Here is a 20,558-nt window from a genome sequence, read left to right as displayed (position 1 = left end):
CTGGACCTTCCCTCCGCCCCGCCCCTTCTCGACGCTTTTCTTTTTCTCGGTCTGCAGCCATCGCGCCAGATGATAACCAGATTTTCTTGGATCAGTGGCTCTCACGCTACAACGTGGGCATCCAAAGGAAATAAGACGTTGAGACGCAAGCTGATCCCTGAATGAGTTTGGATTTTTAGAAAGTGATACCTGAAAGAAAGGGGGGGGGCGAACAATGAAGAGAGAGGGGGGGGGGGGTGACTCGAATAAAAATAACTTAGGCATTTTGGACTAAACCTATTTTCAGAGAAGTCTAACAAATGTTTTACTATTTTTTTTTTAAAGAAATAGTCAAAATTTAATGAAAAATATTTTGTACAACATAGAATGCGTTACAATGGAATCGTTTGGTGAATATTCATTGTATTTTCAGTAGTTCAATCTGTGACAGGTGGGGAAATGTGACGTGTGTTTGGCGCGTTTTATGTCTAGGGGATGATTATTTTTAAAGCTATCACACCCCCACTTATCAGCATATGAATCGGGAGCAGACACGCAACGAGACAAAGCAATGAAAGATAGATACAAAAGTTAAAATGAAGAATATTTATTTACATAAATATACATATAAGAATAAAAAGGGTGAGGGTTTGCATCTATCTCTAATTAGTAAGGTATTTTGATCATCACTCTAGCACTTAATAAGAGAGCATGTCACTTTGTCCTCTGACTTAGCTGGTTTTTCCTGTTGATGTCGCAGCTGGCTGTGTCCTGGCTTGAGGTTCTGCAGCTGGAGGTGGCGCTCTAGCGGATAGAGGGACGCCGGTGATATAGTTCTTGTGGAGTTCCAATCCCAAAATCTAATATCTGTAGTGGGCACAGTAGGGCGGGTGGCCGGCTACCGTGGGCACAAGGTTACTGCGGGCAGAGCTGATCTGCCGTGGGCAGTGTAGTTGACAGGATATGTCCAGTGAGTTGCAGAGGGTTGGCGTAGCTATGACGTCTCACACAGATCTGAATCTATAGGGACGTCGCACCTAATAGCTTGACAGGTGGGCTGTCGAATAGGCGGGCAATGCCGATAGCGCCGAGTAGTAGAGTTGAGTAGATCTCAGTAGGCAAGTGCAGTGCTGAATAGCACAAAGCACAGATGCAGGTAAATAGATCGTTGATCCAATAACTAGGCAATAGGTGATTCTTGATAGCAACTAGGCAAGTGCAGCGCAGATTAGCACTAAGCACATAGATAGGCCAGTAGGCAAATAGGTGATTCTTGGTAGCAACTAGGCAAGTGCAGCGCTGATTAGCACTAAGCACATAGATAGGCCAGTAGGCAAATAGGCAGACACCTGAGGGAGGCTGCGGATAAATAAAGACAAGTTAGGACATGTCTCTTATGCATCTTATCGATGCCCTCGACTGAGGTGCATTCGTCAGATTGGTAAAATTGCTTTAGAACATAAAGGGGAGATGATGACAAATGGGATTTGGAAAATAGATGGCAGATAGTGGCAATATAGAAATGTACATAAAAGGGGAAATAATAATATAAGAATGTACATAGAAGGGGAAATAATAGTCTAAAATAAACAACACAGGTGGATAGAGAAAGAAAAGGGGGGGGGGTGAGTTGGGCTGTGGTCAGCGACCGAGACGCTTTGTTTGCATATGACCGTGGGTCGAGAACAATGGAGCGTGCTTGAATGTCCCTTCAAGCGGCGCAACTCTCCTTAGAGTAAAATGAGTAAAGGGGAGATAATTCATATATCTTCTCTAAACGCAGTATCAGTGCGCTAGTAAAATTATCACGGTTGTCAGCCGAGATAAAGAAAATAAAATAAGATGTACAAGTATATACATGGTTGCATCAACTATCAATTGAGCAACATAGCATTAATAGATTAATGCAATACTAAAATACATACATAGCACATGTTTATGTTTTCTACTTACGCCAGTGAGAAATACACAATGCACTAATTAAATATAAATGAAATAATAAACTACACATGACAATATCCAATGGAAATATACACAGAGTAATTAAGATGGAACTTGTGATTAAGTTCGGCTTACCACCAGGTATTCCTCTAGGAGTAAAAATGTGTGAAGTAGTCCAGACTCGATAGCTCAACGACAATGAGAAATAAGAGGGTCGGACTTGATCTTATTTACCTTATATACAGGCCTGGAGAATGTGGGTGGACACAGGAAAGGTCCTAGGCTAAGAATTATCTTACACGTGGGTGGATTTGACTCGAGGTGGGAGCCGCACCTTGGAATATCACGCGGTGTGCTGACCAGGGTAATCTCTTAGATCAAAGAGAGACGTGAGAGAAGGGGGGGGAGAGAAGGATTAGCTTGCATTCAAACCAAGGTGGTGTCAACTGCGACCGTCCTTCAGACATCCGGCGGGAAGACAAAAGAGATTGTGTGTCTACCTTTCCCCGATCAAGGGCAGATAAATGAAAGGACGCGCCTTAGCTATCTCCAATGTGGTCAACTAAGTCTAGCCTGGAGCGGAAAAGGTGTGGCGGGTGAAGAATTTGGGGGTAGGATGGGGAAATAATTAAAATAAAATAAATAAATGATGAAAAATAATAATTAATGCTGTGATAATTTAGAGTGACTCTGACAGCGAGTTTTTGACTTGTCACACAATCCGATGACCCAATGTCCAGTGTATACTGGGGATGACCCAATGTCCAGTGTATGCTAGGAATGAACCAATGTCCAGAGTATGCTAGGGATGACCCCATGTCCAGTGTATGCTATTGACCCTTTTTTAAGTGAAGAAATAACATAATTACTATGTACGAATTAAACTATTTTAAACAACAAGGAGTAATCATGAAAACATTGAGTGCACACTTAATGGCGAAGTCTTCGGTTCCGAACATTAAGGATGCGTGCGGTGATTCACTTGACTATGCAGACCCTGTTGCGACCTACATATTTTACTGCTTCTCGTGTAGACAAAGCCGTTATCCGCTGGCAGTCAATTTAAGTTTTCTTTCTGTCTTGTGCGCCTGTCTTCAATGATGGATTTTCACTGAGTCTCAAATGTTTGTCCCGCAGCCTTTTTGGGAGCTCCCCAACAGTCTTTCTCAGAAGCCATCTGCTGCCAGCTACTTTTCTCTATGCCAATGAGGGCGAAATGGCGCCTGGTTTGATCTTTATGGCGCTTACGGTGGCACCTCTGTTACGCCGTCCTACTTTAAGCTCGCCAAAGAAGATTGCCTTTGGCATGCAGTTGTCTCCCATGCGGAATAAGTGTCCGACACAACACAGGTGTTGAATGGTAATTACTGCTTCTATACACTAGATATTAAGCAATATACACATATAATCCTAATTAAACAAGAGATTCACTTAAGTTGACTTAACATAAAGATTCAAATTTACTGCCTGAGCAAACTGTTGTTCGAATTCTGAAACAAAAACCGAAAGATTGAGAATGTACTACAAAAGAGAACGAATTGTATCCCTTTCATTACTTTAAACTTCTTCCTAGAAACTCGAAACTTCAAAGATGGCAACGTGCAAAGAAATGTCCTGTTTACGCTTCACTTGGATGGGTCACTTGACTAGTTTACTTTCAAAACATTTTGTCTGTTCAGAACTGCGCTGTTGTTGGTGTTCTCTCCCTTTAAACAAAATATACAAGTTTTCATGCTGGGAACAGATCAGACAATTGTGATGAAGTCACTTTCAAGTGTCTCGACGATTCCAAGATATTGTAAAAAGGAAAAGTCGAGAATAGGTTCGGTGTCAGTCTAAGCAGATATTACAGTTTGAGAAAGTGATTCTATTTCATAGAAATGGTGTACTAGAAATCAAAGATATAGCTTGCTGATTTGATTTCATTAAAGAGTTTACATTTCAGTTTGTGGAATATCTTGTGGATTTAGTTCAATACAGAAATGTGACTTTGACATGAGAACAAAGAATCAGTTAGATACAATAATCGAAATTGAAAATCCTTACACTACCGTCTATCATAACGCGACAGCTTCTATATTGTTCTTTGTTCCTGAGAAATGAGCTCCTGGAAATACAAGTCGCTGCTAGACATCCCCCCCTCCAACTACGTTGTAATAAAGAGATGAGTGCCAGCCATTGATTTACCCGCGCGCGCACACACACACACACACATATACGTAAGGAACAAGTGTAAAACTCAGTGTACTTAATTATTAGCTGGCCACCTAGTGAGCAAAGAGTCAAGTGTCTGTGTGTGTGTTGGGAGGAGAGGGAGGAGGTGAAGAGAGATTAGTGACGCGTCATGGCTCATAACTAAAGTAATATCGCCCATGACGCTCGGACTACGTTAGGTCTACGAGTCACAACATTTGGTGGTCTGGCCTATATCCGTACCTCTGTTCCCTTTACACTTACCTACATAACTTAGTTCAATGTTCACTCACTTGGTATGTCAAGTTTACAATTTCTCAGCATTTTGTGGCCGTTGTGGTTGTAGAAGTGGATTTGTTTGTTACATTCTTACCTGCAAATGTGTTGCGGTAAGACGCAGTAAGCAAGGTGTGCGGTCTGCTGCAACAAAAGACGAACCTGTAGTGTTGCACTCCACTACATCCATATTTTTGTTTGCCATTCTTGAGACCTGACTCTGAGACTCTTCATGTGTAGGCTCCCTAAGATTGTTTCTCTGCAGAGTGTTTGAATATAGATGCACGCAGTACAAATGAGAACCATAGATAATGTCCAGGAATTTATCTCCTTTCCATGAGATTTCTATGAGATGATCCACAGTCACTTCGAGGCTGAAAGAGGCCCTGGATAGTGAAATCAAGATTGAAACAGATTAATAAAAAAAAAACATGTATGTTTACGTGTAAGCTGAGTCAGAACAAAAGATCATCTTTAATATACCAGTCATGAATAAAACATTGTTTCATAGAAATAAACTTCAGAGTTTAGGTAAACCTGTGTTTTTTATATTCTTTACAATTGCCAGGGATAGTCCCTGAGTGAAAACAAAATGAAGTTTTCTTTCATGTCCTTACACCTCACAATTAATCACTTGATTGTGAAAGGATCTGTGTCTGGTGTAGGTGACTGTCCAATGGTAAAACGTGTATTTCATGATCTTATTTCGTGTTAGAGTCCCAGAGTTGTTGAGGTTTTTTTTGAGTCCTGAAAATTCTGACATCGAGTGAAAGCTTGGTTTTAATTGGAAGCTTGCGTACACCTAAAAGGTTTCAAGTTTAGGAAATACAACACGTAACAGACAGACCTGACATTGAGTGGGTGAAAGTGGCGGTCGATTCATGTGTGTAGGTGTGTATGTGTGACAGGATGTGTGCTATTGTTAAAGAGTGGGAGAGGGTTACAATTGAAAGCGGAAGAACTCATAGCCGCTGAATTATCTTTCAGGAAGTTAAGAACATCAAAAGGAAGCTTGAGAACAAGGGCAATAACTGGCAATTATTTGACAAACATTTCGTTTCATTTTGAGCCATTATCTAATTTTAGTTTTTTCTTTTGTTTCCTAAGTATCGGACTTTCAGGAATACAGATTGTTACATTCTAGTTCAAACCTCTTGTAGGACGGAAGGAACTACAAAAGGGGTTTGAACATGGGCTTATCATGATGACAGTACAAAACGTATACCGCACGACCAGGCATAAACTAGTGAGTAGAAAATGTAAAGCATGTGTGTCTCAACAATTGTCTAGAAATTGTAAACTGCATTCTGAATGAAAACATTTGAACTGCACCTCTTTGGTACGGAGACACCCAGTAGTGTTACAGTCATCTCTTGGTTTCTCCTGTGAATACATCAGGGTGTAATGAGTTGAACAGGCAAGTGATCTGGAGAACTTGACTAAACATGGGAGAGAGTGGGTGAAGACCTAAGAACAATACACTCACTAGATGGCGTGGTAGTCATTGGTATTCCACAACAGCTGAGTCCATGTCCATCCTGCCATCGTTGCTTCTTGGTTTCTGCTGATCTGCTCCATGTTTCGTCTCCCGGACTTTCTCTTCACCAGTGGGTTCCAGTCTACAGTCTGTCCTGTAATAGTTTCTGTTGCATATCCAATCCTTTCCTATTTGTCTCTTTTGATTTCTTGCTGTGTTTCTCATAGATTTGTTTTTTCCCCAAAGATTGTAGTTAGAGATTTCGTTCGTCCGACTAACCCCAACACCTATGATACACCTATAATGTCGCAACCATTTATTTTTGAATACCTTGAGCTTGTCTGTTTTATTTGTTACTATTACGCACAAATATCTGATTATTTCCCTCCAGCCAAGCAGACTAACAAAAGGCAGATGCTTCTATTTTATAGCTTATAACATGTCAAGCTATTACAAATTTTAAAAAAAAGTGACTTTTATTAACAGCTTTCTCACTCAATGGAAACAATTATACAAACCCAAATTAAATATATTACAGAATGTCAAATGAGTTTTAAAATATATTTCAGCTCACTTCGTAACTACTGCTTTCAACAGTCGTGGTCTGTCTGTCGTCTTCTCTTCTGGTCAACACGTACTGTTCACGTTCTGTTCACTCATGTGATGTAATCCTACTCAAGGTTTCATCACACATATACACTCCACATGGGCGTAGCCAGGGGGGGGTTCTTGGGGTTCAAACCCCCCCCCCCCCGAAATGAAATCCCCCCCCCAGTAGGGGGGGACGGAATTAAGTGACTGACTTTTGCTTTCATTTTGTTTATTTTAGGTGAGATTTTAATACTAAATCATCACTTACCACAGCACAGCCGAAGCAGTTTTGAGTTAAAAACCCTCTACCAGGAGGTTTTGAGTTTAAATCCCCCTACCAGGGGGTTTTGAGATTTAAAAAACCCCTATCAGGGGGTTTTGAGATACAAATCCCTCTACCAGGGGGGCTTTGAGTTTAAACCCCCCTACAGTGGGTTTTGAATTTTAAACCCCCTACCAGAGGTTTTTGCAGTTAAATCCCCCTCTTCTATAAAACAAAACAAAAAAAAAAAAGGAAACAACAATCCCCAAATTCCAACATCACAGTTCAGTAAGATTTTGATTTTAAAACCCCATCCAAAATTTACGATAAACCCCATCTTCAAAATAAAAAAAGCAAATTACACACTCAAAATTCTATGATCGTAGCCAAAGGGGTTTTGAGTTTCACCCCCCCCCCTCCAGTTGGGGTTTGAAGCTAAAAAGTACCTCTTCAATATAAAAAAAAAAGCAAATTACACACTATAAAATCTATGAGCGTAGCCAAAGGGGTTTTGAGTGTAAATCCCCCTCCTCCAGATGGCTTTTTCTTTAAAGTTTAAAACCCCTCCAGATGGTTTTGAGTTTAAAATTCCCCTACAGAGCGTTTAGAGTTGAAAACCTCTCTCTTCAATATTATTTTAAAGCAAACTACAGTCACCAAATTCTATGATCGTAGCTAAATGGGGTTTTGAATTAAAAACAAAACAAAAAAAAAAACTCCAGAGATTTCTTAGTTTAAAACCCCTCAACAGATGATTTGACGAAAAAACTTTCCTTTTCGATATAAAATCTAAAGCGAAATACAGGCATGTAATTCCAAGAGCGTAGTCAAGAAAGGTTACAAATTTCTACCAGTGGCTTGGGCTCCATTAATAAAGTGTGAATAGTCTTCTGCCGAAATTGAAAATCATTAAATGTATCTCAACAAAGATGGACAAGACAGATTTTAGGAGTCAGTCATAGAGATCGGGTCTAAATCAAAGAAATCATATGCCGAACTGGCAGTCGAATCCTTAGTAAGGTTGTGACAGAGCTTCGCATGAGGTTTTGCGGGACATGTTCTCGCACAAAATGAATTACGCAAAATAAGAGTTGCGGAAACAGCTTGCCGGAAAATGCGCCGAACGGCGCGTGAGGGTCAAAGTCAGTAAGAATAGCACATTAGGTTTTTAAAATAAAACTTTTTAATTGCAAGATAATGCACTGTAGATACCTCAGAATATGCATTTTGTTGGCTTTCATACCAGAAATAGTGCCAGGCGGCGGGGCTTCGCCCCGCGCTGGGGGAGCGCTGCGAACTCCCCCAGACCCTCTTGCTAGCAAGGGCGGGGAGTCTACAATGAACAATAAACGTCTTCCGAAAGGGTCAGATGTAATAAAGATTAATTATGTACACACACACAATCACACATATATATATATATATATATATAAATATATATATATATATATATATATATATATATATATAAATAATTTTTTTTCCGCGGGGGGGGGGGGGGTCGGGGGGGAATTCCCCCCCCCCTAAAACCCTCCCCGAAAAAAAATCCTGGCTACGCCCATGACACTCCATAACACAGACTGTCATATTTTGCTATGTGAAATTATCACCACACTGTACATTCATAGAATCTCGAAGACATTATCGAAAAGTGTTAATCGACTTTAGAAAGACAAGGGTTAACTTTTTCAGGAAAGGGGTTCCGGTTGAGAAATCAGACACTTAAATATACAGCAGTGGTGGGTGTCCAACTTTTTTGGGGCTTCTGTGCGACTTAAATTTCTTTGTTCCCAGGTCGCACTAAAAAATCTTTGGACTCAATGCAAATACGCCTGCGCATCACTGATCTATTCTATTTTAAATTCGTATCATTGGAATGGTGCAACTCCTATTATTGTTTGGATTGTACACACCGTTCACGGTAGGTACAAAATTCAAGTTCATATTTTATTCCCCGAGTTCCATGTGTCCCTTCGAACCTCTATGACATTCGATCCGGACACAATAAGTCACCCTTTGTGTCATCTCCCATTGATGTGACAATTAGACTCTTTCAGTGTCTGTTACGTAGACGAATCAAAGAGGGAGCAAATCAAGGCTATGGGAGGGGGCGCTGTGGAATACAAACAAATCATGAACATGTCTCAAAAATATTGTAAAAGAAGTCAAACAAGTTAACTTCGTTACACTTCCTTGTGTTTAACTGCCTTAGTCTATATCAGTGGTTACCAAACTTTTTCCTGAACGGAGCACTTCGCTTATTTCTTAGAGACATAATTTCACGTGATAGCCTACTAATTAATTATTCCAGTACTTCGTGGAAAGACCTATTCGGGCCTAGTGGAACATTGGGGTTCCGCGGAATACAGTTTGGGAAACATTGGTTTAGAGGATTACATCTTTTATGATCAGTTAGAGAATAACTGAGCAAAAAGAAATAGAGACTCTATTAATAGAAACATTGGGAAAATGAGAGAGAACAGATAGGATGTAACGTTACGATAATTATTTGAAATAGCAAAGTGTAATCGATATAATCAATAAGAGAAACAAATGAACAAAAAGTCTAGTCTCTCCAGAACTACTTTAATGGAAGTTTTTAGACGTTATAGAGAGATGGTAGAGAGTACAGTTGTGAGGAGACATCTAAATTATTTATTAATACTAGACTTTTATTTCAATCAATTTCGATTGTAAGTAGGCTAAGTTAATTCCTTTAACCCAACCTTTTTCGAAAGTGTAAGCTAGAAAAAAAAAAAAGTAAAGTTCCCCTTTCAAACCTTGCGATCTATAGGGCAGATGATGTAAAGGTCATCTGTTTTTGTGGCTCACAGTTAGCGAGGGTGTCGTGTGGCCAGCACAACGACCAACCGCCATTACTTTTTACCCCAACTAATGCCGATGCGCCCTAAAGATCCCAATATTTAGGACCCCCCCCCCCCCCAGTCCTCACCAGGTTTTGAACTCTGCTCGGAAGTCAAGCGCTCTACCACTCAGCCAGTTTTTGTGACTATTTTACGTGATATTAATACATTCGTTTTATCTTTCTCTCTCTCTCTCTCTCTCTCTCTCTCTCTCAGCAATGAATATTTCCGCGTAAGTTCCTTGAGTATGAGTTACAAACGTGTATTTTTCTACTTAGGTGATTTGTTTCGTTTCCCATAGGAAGTCTTTTTTTTTTTAATTCAGCTGTTTATATTCCATAGCAACTTCATTGAGCGGTGACTGCATTGTCTGAGGATGTAATCATTCGTTGTAACATGCAGATGATCAGCTGGAGTAATCACTCGTTGTAACATGCAGATGATCAGCTGGAGTAATCATGTTGTAACATGCAGATGATCAGCTGGAGTAATCATGTTGTACTCCTTAGTCTGGGCTGTGAAGGTGAGCTCAGGGGGAGGGGGGCTGGCAGAGCTCGAATGACAGTAACGTATCACTGGATTGTGTGACAGCCAAATGTCAGGGCTAGTGTCAGTCCAAGTGTCACTAAGTAGGACCAGTGGGACGTGTCATGGAAACGCTCAGACACCAACTAAGAGCATTAGTCCGGGCTTGAAAGTGTTCCCCCCCCCCACTTCAAATATTTACTGCAACTAAACGCTGAAAGAAAAAGCGGGGGGAATAGAAGGATCTTCTTGCTGCTGTTCTGTCTTTATTCTTATCTTTCGCTCATGTTTCAAGTAGGAACGTGAAAATGTGGAATAAATATAGGCCGATTTCAAACACAGTGAATAGAGACAAATGTAGATCCAATAAAAAAAAAGGTAAAGTTCCTCTTTGAGCCCATTGATCTATTGATAGATCCAGTAAAACTGTCAAGAACAAGGTTACAAAGATAGTTTGTGTGGAAACACAAACTCAAAATCGGCCCTCGAAGTGGTCCACCCAGGCAAGTAAAAAGCCAGTTATCAATATTTTCAGAAAGAACATCCGAATTAAATTCTATCAAAGACAAATGACAGAGAAGAATGGAGAAAGAAGGTTGACAGATCTTGTGTGATGCCCCAGTGGTCCAGCAGACCAAAGGATAGGTGAAAGTGAATGGGAAATTAAATGCGAGCCTGGCCTAACTGATGTCTCATAATGAATATCTAATTGATCTAATTGTTTTGTAAAGGGTCAATCTCTTATTTAAATCCTCAAAAAAAGAAAAAAAAATGTTCGTAAAAAAACACAAAAAGACAGACATTTAACACCAAACTAATAGCGTCTGTTCCCCTTTCGAGGGTCGCTAAAAATGCGAGAAAGTGCATATAAAGAATTGTGTGGAAAGCGTCACGTTAATTCACATGTAAGACATCTCAAAGTGATTTTCTTTAAAATGTGTGTGTCTCCCCCAATGCAAAGAGTATAACCAATTTAAACAAAGTTAACGACCGAAGCGCCAGAATTATATATTTCATTTCAATTTTGATATCCATTTAGGCGCTTCTTGTTATAGAGTGTGTGTGTCTTTCCTAGGTGATACAGAAAGAGAGTATTTATTGTTAGTTCTAGAGAGAGGGAGAGCATTCATTTAATGTTAGTCTTGTAGAATGATGCCAGATAAGTGGCGCTGTCTTAAGCTGTGTGAAGTACGCCAGACGACACCAAGATGCCAGAGTGTAAAGACGTGTTATTATTGTGAGTTTGTTTAAATTCCAGTTTATTTCATTTCATCTTAAGCTTCATTTGTCTATATTGTAATAAAAAAGTTCTATTTAGTTATGTTCACAAGGAAGTTATTCAAGCTATTTCACTTTTTAAAATATTGTAATAACTGAAGGGAGGCAACTCAACGAGATATAGGTGTTTATTAACACTTGGACATCACATACATCTAGAACATCTGCCTTGAGCACAGCATCTTCATCTCGGCTCTAGACTTGGGCGGAAATCGTCCTCTTCTCTTCTAATGTCAACAACCTTCCTAGTCTAGTGTCTAATAGTGCGCACCTTCTGCACTATCTTGGATGGCGGTGTGCATGGCGGGGTTATAACAATATAATTCGCCTCCAGTTTGATGCTACAAGTCATCGGCGACGGTTAACAGCACTCGTACGCTTGGGTACCCTAAGGCACGCCACTGGGTGTAAAAGGTAAAAGTTCCCCGTTCAGACCTTGCGATCTATAGGGTAGATTTTGTGAAAATCCCAGTCTTCACCCTTCATTCGAACCCAGGCCCCCCGGTTCAGAGGCCAAGCGCTCAACCACTTTGCCACAGCGCCCCCCTCCCTCTGGGTGTAAGGTTAACAAAAAGATTTGGTGTGAGTTGACTATGTGAGTGAGTCTGACCACTGTCTACGAGCGAGCTAAAGTAGAACAACTAAAAAACGAGGTTTTACTTATTTCCAGATCTCCCCAAACGAAACTCTATAACTTAATCAAACATTTCATCCACATTATTACCGTCTCAAATATTTTCTCAACTCTCGTCCTTCAGTGACGTCAAGCATCTCGCGAGATGTTCTAAATATATTTTTTTAATATGTGTTTCCGAGCGATGGAGAGGGCTTTTTAAATATTTATTTTCAACCTCTTCCTTCTCTACACCATTAATTTTTTTCTTTGTTAGCGCTTCTCATTAAGCTGGAGTAGTTGCTCTGTTGCGTACTTGGGTTCAGCCGGCCCTTGACGTCAGAGGGTGAGGACCAATCAGGAGTCAGTACACATCTATACTTATTGTCCATTTTAACGCTGTTTTTAGATTTGCTAGTTCTGCACCCACTGAACCGTAGAGAATAATGCCCCCGGTGCGTGACATTCTGTTGACAGTGTGACAGTACATCAAAGGCTAATAGGTTCTCTGGAGGAGGGAGACACAATTAAATTTAAATACTAAGTTACGAACGTAAATAACAACGTATAAGTAATTAACATTCTATTCGGTCATGGTCGCCATATCAACCTGTGTTAATCCCTACACCTGTGTTAATCCCTACACCTGTGTTAATCCATACACCTGTGTTAATCCCTACACCTGTGTTAATCCCTACACCCGTGTTAATCCCTACACCTGTGTAGTCCCTACACCTGTGTTAATCCCTACACCTGTGTAATCCCTACACCTGTGTTAATCCCTACACCTGTGTAATCCTTACACCCGTGTTAATCCCTACACCTGTGTAATCCCTACATCTGTGTAATCCCTACACCTGTGTAATCCCTACACCTGTGTAATCCCTACACCTGTGTTAATCCCTACACCTGTGTTAATCCCTACACCTGTGTAATCCCTACACCTGTGTTAATCCCTACACCTGTGTTAATCCCTACACCTGTGTTAATCCCTACACCCGTGTTAATCCCTACACCTGTGTAGTCCCTACACCTGTGTTAATCCCTACACCTGTGTAATCCCTACACCTGTGTTAATCCCTACACCTGTGTAATCCTTACACCCGTGTTAATCCCTACACCTGTGTAATCCCTACATCTGTGTAATCCCTACACCTGTGTAATCCCTACACCTGTGTAATCCCTACACCTGTGTTAATCCCTACACCTGTGTTAATCCCTACACCTGTGTAATCCCTACACCTGTGTTAATCCCTACACCTGTGTTAATCCCGACACCTGTAAAATGTTAAGAGATCTGAAGTAAAGCCCCATTGAGACCATGTCACCAGCAAAAAGGCGATCTCCCAAAGACCAAGAGTATGAGAGTGATCCTAAGTTACTGACCTATTTACTCCCCCCCCCCCCGCCCATAAAGCATTCCTATTTGATACCAAACTTTCTGGAGACTCAATTCAAGTTCCAATGAGAAGAGCATCCTAGAAAAACTTAACGTTCCTACCATATACTGCCACTACAATGGATGGGCCGACAACGAGAGGACTTCTCTCTCCGTGAAGTATATGGCGTGGGAATTAGAATTTCTTTCATCCCTACCGCGTGCACTACTCAGTACTATAGGAGCTCACGAAGATCACGTTCATTTGTATTTTTAATTGCCTTAGCGTGTCTTCTTTACTGAGTCTCCAGTTAGCTACTTCCAGGATGCAAAACTTTTTTGAACTCAAATCTGGCTATGAAATTATATTTTTCTCCAACCAATCATTTCAGATTTCCACTTTTCTTTATTTTTCAACGTTCTTTCTAGAAGTTTTTTTTTATCTTTATTGATATGATTCTTGTCTTTTTTTTTTTTCTTTTGTTATATTCCCGTTCCCCTATTCCCACATCCTTTCAAAAATTATGTTCAAATTAAACTTTTGGAAAGGGTAATAACTCTATTTAGAAAACATTAAGTTGAACAATTACCATGATTGCTCTGACGTTTCAGTACATCTTGAAATAGGGCTATTAATAGATCGATTTTGCTCTTTATAAAAAGTACCTCGTAAACAAAAAGTAAAAATAAAAAACATTACCACAAAAGACACACAAAAGAAACACTTATACAAACATCTGTTTTGAAATACATGAAAGATTCCACAATACAAACTTTAACTGCAGAGATGATCACATACTATTGGTAAAACTGCGCTTCCATAAGATTTACAAGACTAAAGATAAGACTAGAGATAATCACATAGTTTTGGTAAAACTACGCTTCCATAAGATTTTTAAGACTAAACACTTGGTAAGAACTACGTTAATTTAGAATCTTTGAGACTTGGTTGGTTAAGATCTACATTAATTTAGATCTACATAATTTTAGAACCTAAAGGGCATAAGACTTGGGTAAGAGGTTCATTATTTCAGAACCTATGAAACTCTAAACTTGAGCTTGTTGCATATCTATTTTAGAATCTTTGAAACACACACAGTCATCTATAATGGATTGCAACTGCTACTTATAATCAACTAGTTGGTATATACGTTTATTTTTCCGGAACACTCTTCAGCCCATCAATGTAGCGTCCCGCATTACAATGCTCCCCCCACCCCCTAACACCTTATCCTAGCTCTAATATTCAATGTCCTTTTTCTGTTTCTTTCATCCTATATACGAAGGTCAAACAACAGAATATTATAGAGTCTACAGAAACTCTTCACTTGCCCATCAGTTGAAGCCTTCCATTTCCCTGACAGAAACTCTTCACTTGCCCATCAGTTGAAGCCTTCCATTTCCCTGACAGAAACTCTTCACTTTCCCATCTATTGAAGCCTTCCATTTCCCTCACAGAAACTCTTCACTTGCCCATCAGTTGAAGCCTTCCATTTCCCTCACAGAAACCCTTCACTTGCCCATCAGTTGAAGCCTTCCATTTCCCTGACAGAAACTCTTCACTTGCCCATCAGTTGAAGCCTTCCATTTCCCTCACAGAAACTCTTCACTTGCCCATCAGTTGAAGCCTTCCATTTCCCTGACAGAAACTCTTCACTTGCCCATCAGTTGAAGCCTTCCATTTCCCTGACAGAAACTCTTCACTTGCCCATCATTTGAAGCCTTCCATTTCCCTGACAGAAACTCTTCACTTGCCCATCAGTTCAAGCCTTCCATTTCCCTGACAGAAAACCTTCACTTGCCCATCAGTTGAAGCCTTCCATTTCCCTGACAGAAAACCTTCACTTGCCCATCAGTTGAAGCCTTCCATTTCCCTGACAGAAACTCTTCACTTGCCCATCAGTTGAAGCCTTCCATTTCCCTGACAGAAACTCTTCACTTGCCCATCAGTTGAAGCCTTCCATTTCCCTGACAAAAACTCTTCACTTTCCCATCTATTGAAGCCTTCCATTTCAACGACAGAAACCCTTCACTTGCCCATCAGTTGAAGCCTTCCGTTTCACTGACAGAAACTCTTCACTTGCCCATCAGTTGAAGCCTTCCATTTCCCTGACAGAAACTCTTCACTTGCCTATCAGTTGAAGCCTTCCATTTCCCTGACAAAAACTCTTCACTTGCCCATCAGTTGAAGCCTTCCATTTCCCTGACAGAAACTCTTCACTTGCCTATCAGTTGAAGCCTTCCATTTCCCTGACAAAAACTCTTCACTTTCCCATCTATTGAAGCCTTCCATTTCAACGACAGAAACCCTTCACTTGCCCATCAGTTGAAGCCTTCCATTTCACTGACAGAAACTCTTCACTTGCCCATCAGTTGAAGCCTTCCATTTCCCTGACAGAAACTCTTCACTTGCCCATCAGTTGAAGCCTTCCATTTCCCTGACAGAAACTCTTCACTTGCCCATCAGTTGAAGCCTTCCATTTCCCTGACAGAAACTCTTCACTTGCCCATCAGTTCAAGCCTTCCATTTCCCTGACAGAAACCCTTCACTTGCCCATCAGTTGAAGCCTTCCATTTCCCTGACAGAAACCCTTCACTTGCCCATCAGTTGAAGCCTTCCATTTCCCTGACAGAAACTCTTCACTTGCCCATCAGTTGAAGCCTTCCATTCCACTGCCACTATAGTGCCCCCCTCCCCATATACACAATATTTTCAAATGGAATGCTTCCCCCAAACACACACACACCTTTTGGCTATTGAATCTTCTAATGAAACGGTTGTTCTTGAATTCTTATTTGTTTGTTTCACATTTTTTCGGATGTTCAGAGTTGAAGATAAACTACTTCCTAGAGTCCAAACCTCCTGCAGGACAAAGGGCAGGGTTTGAACCCTGGACTATCGAGACAACCAAACGACATCTTATCGTGCCTATCGCACGTCCATGCAGCCATCCTTATTCTTAAAGTGCATAACCATACTTGATACCCCTGCTACGCCTCTGTTGAAATAGTTGGTATGTGTGTGCATCGCCTTGAACCCATCAATACAACGGCCCGCATTACAACGCTACCCCACAGCTAACACAATTTTCAATCTCTTTAACGTTTGTCCCTTTCATCCTTCCATCGAACGGCACGACAGCCCTTCTATTATGGAGTATGCACAAACATTTCTTAGCCCCATCAAATGTAGCCTTCTTATCTTTCTGCATTTTAATGCCCCCCCCACCCACAGACACACACACACTTTTTTGGCCCATTGTATATTCAGTGGAACAGCCAGTATTACAATAATATCTCATATATTTTGACATCCTCCAATAGAAATCCCTCGTTCCCAACCTCGTACTTTTAAGCCGCCCCAAATTTTGTTCATCCTTTAAATGAAAGGCTGGTAAATCACAGTTTTAAACAAGGCATACCCTCCTAGCATACAATTATGCACCCGCATTACACACATTACTCGTAAATAATAGAAGAACTTACACACAGACACACACACACATATATATATTGGGATTTTCCTCTTCGCGAGGAATAGTTTGAAAGAAGAAACATCACTATTAGCAAGTTAGTCCACTCTTTGCATAGTTGTTTTGTATTTTGTCAGTCCTAGACCTAGACCTAGAGAGGCTGCTTATGTAGAATAACCCAGCTTCACAAACCATATTATTCATCACCCAGCGAAATACAGACACAGTCACACTTTTAATAGGCTCTTATATTCACTGTGACCATTTTTTTAGGACTTTAAATTTTTGATTTAGAATAGAGGTCTACTTGCCTATATAGATTTAGTCATTTTAAAATTGTGCTACACATTATCATTAAATAACTTTGTATTTCAAAATGTGGTAATTTTCTCCACACACTCACACACACGCGCTTTCACTCAGATGTAAAAACACACTAAAAAGTATTAATAAGTATACTTAAATCGGAAGTAATTTTTGTACGGTAGACATGACAGTATCGGCATTCGTGGATCTATTTGGTAGAGATTGTTTTATACAATTTGAAGCGTTGTTTGGTTCTGACAAAATGACTTCATGATCCTAGGCTTCAGAAACAAGAAATAGGCTAAATGTTTGTATTTGATCGACCACAGCATTGGAGAGAATTATTGATTAGGAGTGAATGAGTAGTACGTGTGGGAGTCATGGTCTTGTATTTTGAAACTAATCTATGTAAATTGTGCAGTACAACTTGTGTCAGGTTGGAGAAATTCTGAATAAATTGCTCGTTCCGTTACACTGTTTTGCCCAAACGCATAAAAAGTTAACTTTGGTTCTTTTTACCTAGCTATGTCAACTCATTCCGTCTGTCTGTCTGTCTGTCTGGGCGAAATCTTTACTAGTTATTTCTCACTTTTCCCATTCTTGGATCAAGTTGCAACTTCGCACAACCATTCATTGTCCATGATAACATAGGAATCAAAACATTACCCAATTAGTCAATCAATCAGGTGTAATTCATTAATTATATCAAGGCTAATATAGATCATTATTTCGTTCGCTAAAAATGTTAAACTAACACTAAACTTATAAAACTATTTTTTTATTAGTACTTGAATAGCTCAGTGGGAAAACACTTAGACCTTCCATCATGGAAGCTGTATTAAAATTCTGACTCGCACCTTTTTTTTTACTTTTTGTAGCATGGACATTTTGTCTCAGACACCCCCTCCCCACTTGTCCACAAAAGTGATTAGATCACAGCGCACTGAGCAAGCTATAGGCAAGAGAGATGACGTAAACTAAAACCCAGTGATAAATATCTTCAGGCGCACATATATTGGTATGGTTATTTTGGCTCTATTAAAAAAAAATTACATAATTAATTCAGTATGTAGAGCGTAGTTTCACTCAATATAAGCGAGGTTTAAAAAAGATGACTTATGCTTTTAGTTTGGAATAATTGAATAGTAAGCTCTTTAAGGATGCTGGGCTTTTTTGCCCCCCAACATAACCCGGAAATTGGCACTTTGTTATCGCCTGCAATTTAGCCTTGACCTTTCGTGTCTCTTTCCATTATTCTTATGTCCATTAACCAATGGGGGAATACATATTAATGGTTCACCTTGACATTGAAGGTCATACGCACTGGAAATTGAAGGGAACAAAAATATCATTAATTTCAAATGTTGAGTTGTGTCTGCACAAACAGGGGGAGACAAGCCTTTGAATATTTATAACTTTTTTTTTTTAGTTTCTTTACGAAATTATTACATTTTTTATGAAATTCTAAATATATCTCTGATAAATATTTGATAGTTGGCATGAAGTGGAAGGAATAGATCCTATTGGCTATGTCTCCAGCGAATGTGAACCAAAAAATCTTTTGATATGGGGAGACAAGCGCTAATGCACAGAGATAATTTATTAATAGGGATTTTGTATTTAAAGAAATGCATGGGCGTAGACACTTATATTACAAAATTAAACATTAAGTAGCACATACAGACTTTTGGGTGAAATACATAAAGGTGGTTCCTAACAAACTTACATTTTAACATTTTAAAACATCATACAGACTTTAAGTGAAATACATAAATGTGGTCTCTAACTAAGTTACATATTGTTACGTATTTCTGAATCTTCTGGCTAGATGTATTAGTTGGCACATAAATAAAAACACAGCAAAGAACTTGACGACTAAGCTTTCAGTTTCATATAACTTTAATGACTATTAACTCTAACAATTCGTTACTTGAACATGTAGCGTAGAAGACTGTACAATATCTGTCAGTTTACAGTTAGCTATACTTCGTTACAATACATCTCTTCACTTCGTTGCAATTCATCTCTTCTCAACTTTCCTCGAGCCGTATTACACAGAACAGACCAACGACACACTTCCCAGTGTCGCTCCAGGTCTCCTAAAGCTGAACTAAGTCGTACTCAAGTCTACCGAATCAGAGCCGCACACGTCTTACATCGACTGTATCGACTTTAACGGCTCAAGTCCACTGTAGTTCGCTGTATAGACTTTAACTTTAACGACAGTAGTCCACTCTAGTTAACTCTACCCTAGTTAACTTGCATCGAGTCGTACACATTTCTCTTCCACAGAGCCGCACACGTCTTACACCGTCTGTATCGACTGTAACGGCTCACTCACGACTCCATACGACTCCATACGACTGACTTTCACATTAACTCTCTGGCTTATATAGAGTCCCTAATCGCTTCTCCAAAGTTGCACAAACACTCCTTGTATCCTCTGGAATAACATGTCAGGAAACGTCACATCCTGTCTTTATTTATACATGTAGATTCCAGAAAACACTCGCTGCAGTGTCATCAAGTCGGGGTCACACGTAGTGACCTTTATCTGTCACTGTTCATTAGTAACTGTCCCCCTACTTAGATCTGTTCGTCCCCTGGAACAACACGTGTGGACACGTCACATCCTGTCTTTGTTTGTACATATAGATTCCAGGGAACACTAGCTGCTGTGTCATCTCGCAGGGGTCATACGTTGACCTCTACCTATCACTGTTCATTTGTAACACTGCCCCCTTCTTAGATCTGTTCGTCCCGAACAGATATCTTTCATCACGATACTGATGAAATCGATCGACGATCTAATAGGAAGCTTTGGTGGTTGCCCCCTTCTCAGAGATGTTCTTTCAATCTGGCAGTTGTCCATCTTCTTTCCATAGAAGAATGGGAGCCAAATCCTAATTTTTCAGCAGTTCCTCACAAATGTTTTCATCAATCTTGGTATGGAAACATCGACCTTCAGATGACGACATTGGGCACTCTTGTCGAGAAAATTCATCAGCATTCTAACGAGTTCGTGCTTCACTGGCTGAGTTTTACATTTCCAAGCATCTTTTTACAGAGCTTCTTCATAGATAACTAGGTTCATCACAGTACAGCAATATTCACATGCTCTTCTTTTAAACAACAGCAACTGACTTGGGTTTATACGATGTCTATTGGGTTGATCTTCTTGTACAGTTCTGTCACAGATGGTTACTCACTACAGTTCTGACATCTTAAACTTCAACTGATTTGTAAGGCTTTCTTCTTTGGTCTGATGGTTCCGGACAGAATCTTTCTAAAAACATGGGCTGTGGAGTTTCATCAGTGCAGGTGGGGGTCTATCAGTGGGAGAAGTGGTGGGCTTGTTTTCTAACAACATGGGCTATGGAGTTGCATAAATGCAGGTGGGGG

At 40.1% G+C, this 20,558-nt stretch overlaps 1 protein-coding gene across 3 annotated transcripts in view; it reads left to right on the top strand.

Annotated features, from left to right (window-relative positions):
* The window catches only part of LOC106070507 (5-hydroxytryptamine receptor-like), a 260,736-nt gene that overhangs the window by 94,202 nt on the left and 145,976 nt on the right, over positions 1-20,558 (top strand). The window contains exon 1 of one of the 3 annotated variants that reach the window (XM_056032626.1): positions 5,087-5,635. The exons of the other annotated variants lie outside the window; for them this stretch is intronic. The gene's annotated coding sequence lies outside the window, so the exon portion shown is untranslated. Of the gene's footprint in view, positions 1-5,086; positions 5,636-20,558 lie in introns of those variants that run through there. 3 annotated transcript variants of the gene reach the window in all.

The sequence above is a fragment of the Biomphalaria glabrata genome, chromosome 1 (assembly GCF_947242115.1).
Source record: "Biomphalaria glabrata chromosome 1, xgBioGlab47.1, whole genome shotgun sequence".
In the NCBI taxonomy this organism is placed as follows: Eukaryota; Metazoa; Mollusca; class Gastropoda; family Planorbidae; genus Biomphalaria; species Biomphalaria glabrata.
The sequence above is the reverse complement of the archived record's forward strand: the minus strand, read 5'-3'. Positions and strand labels throughout refer to the sequence as shown.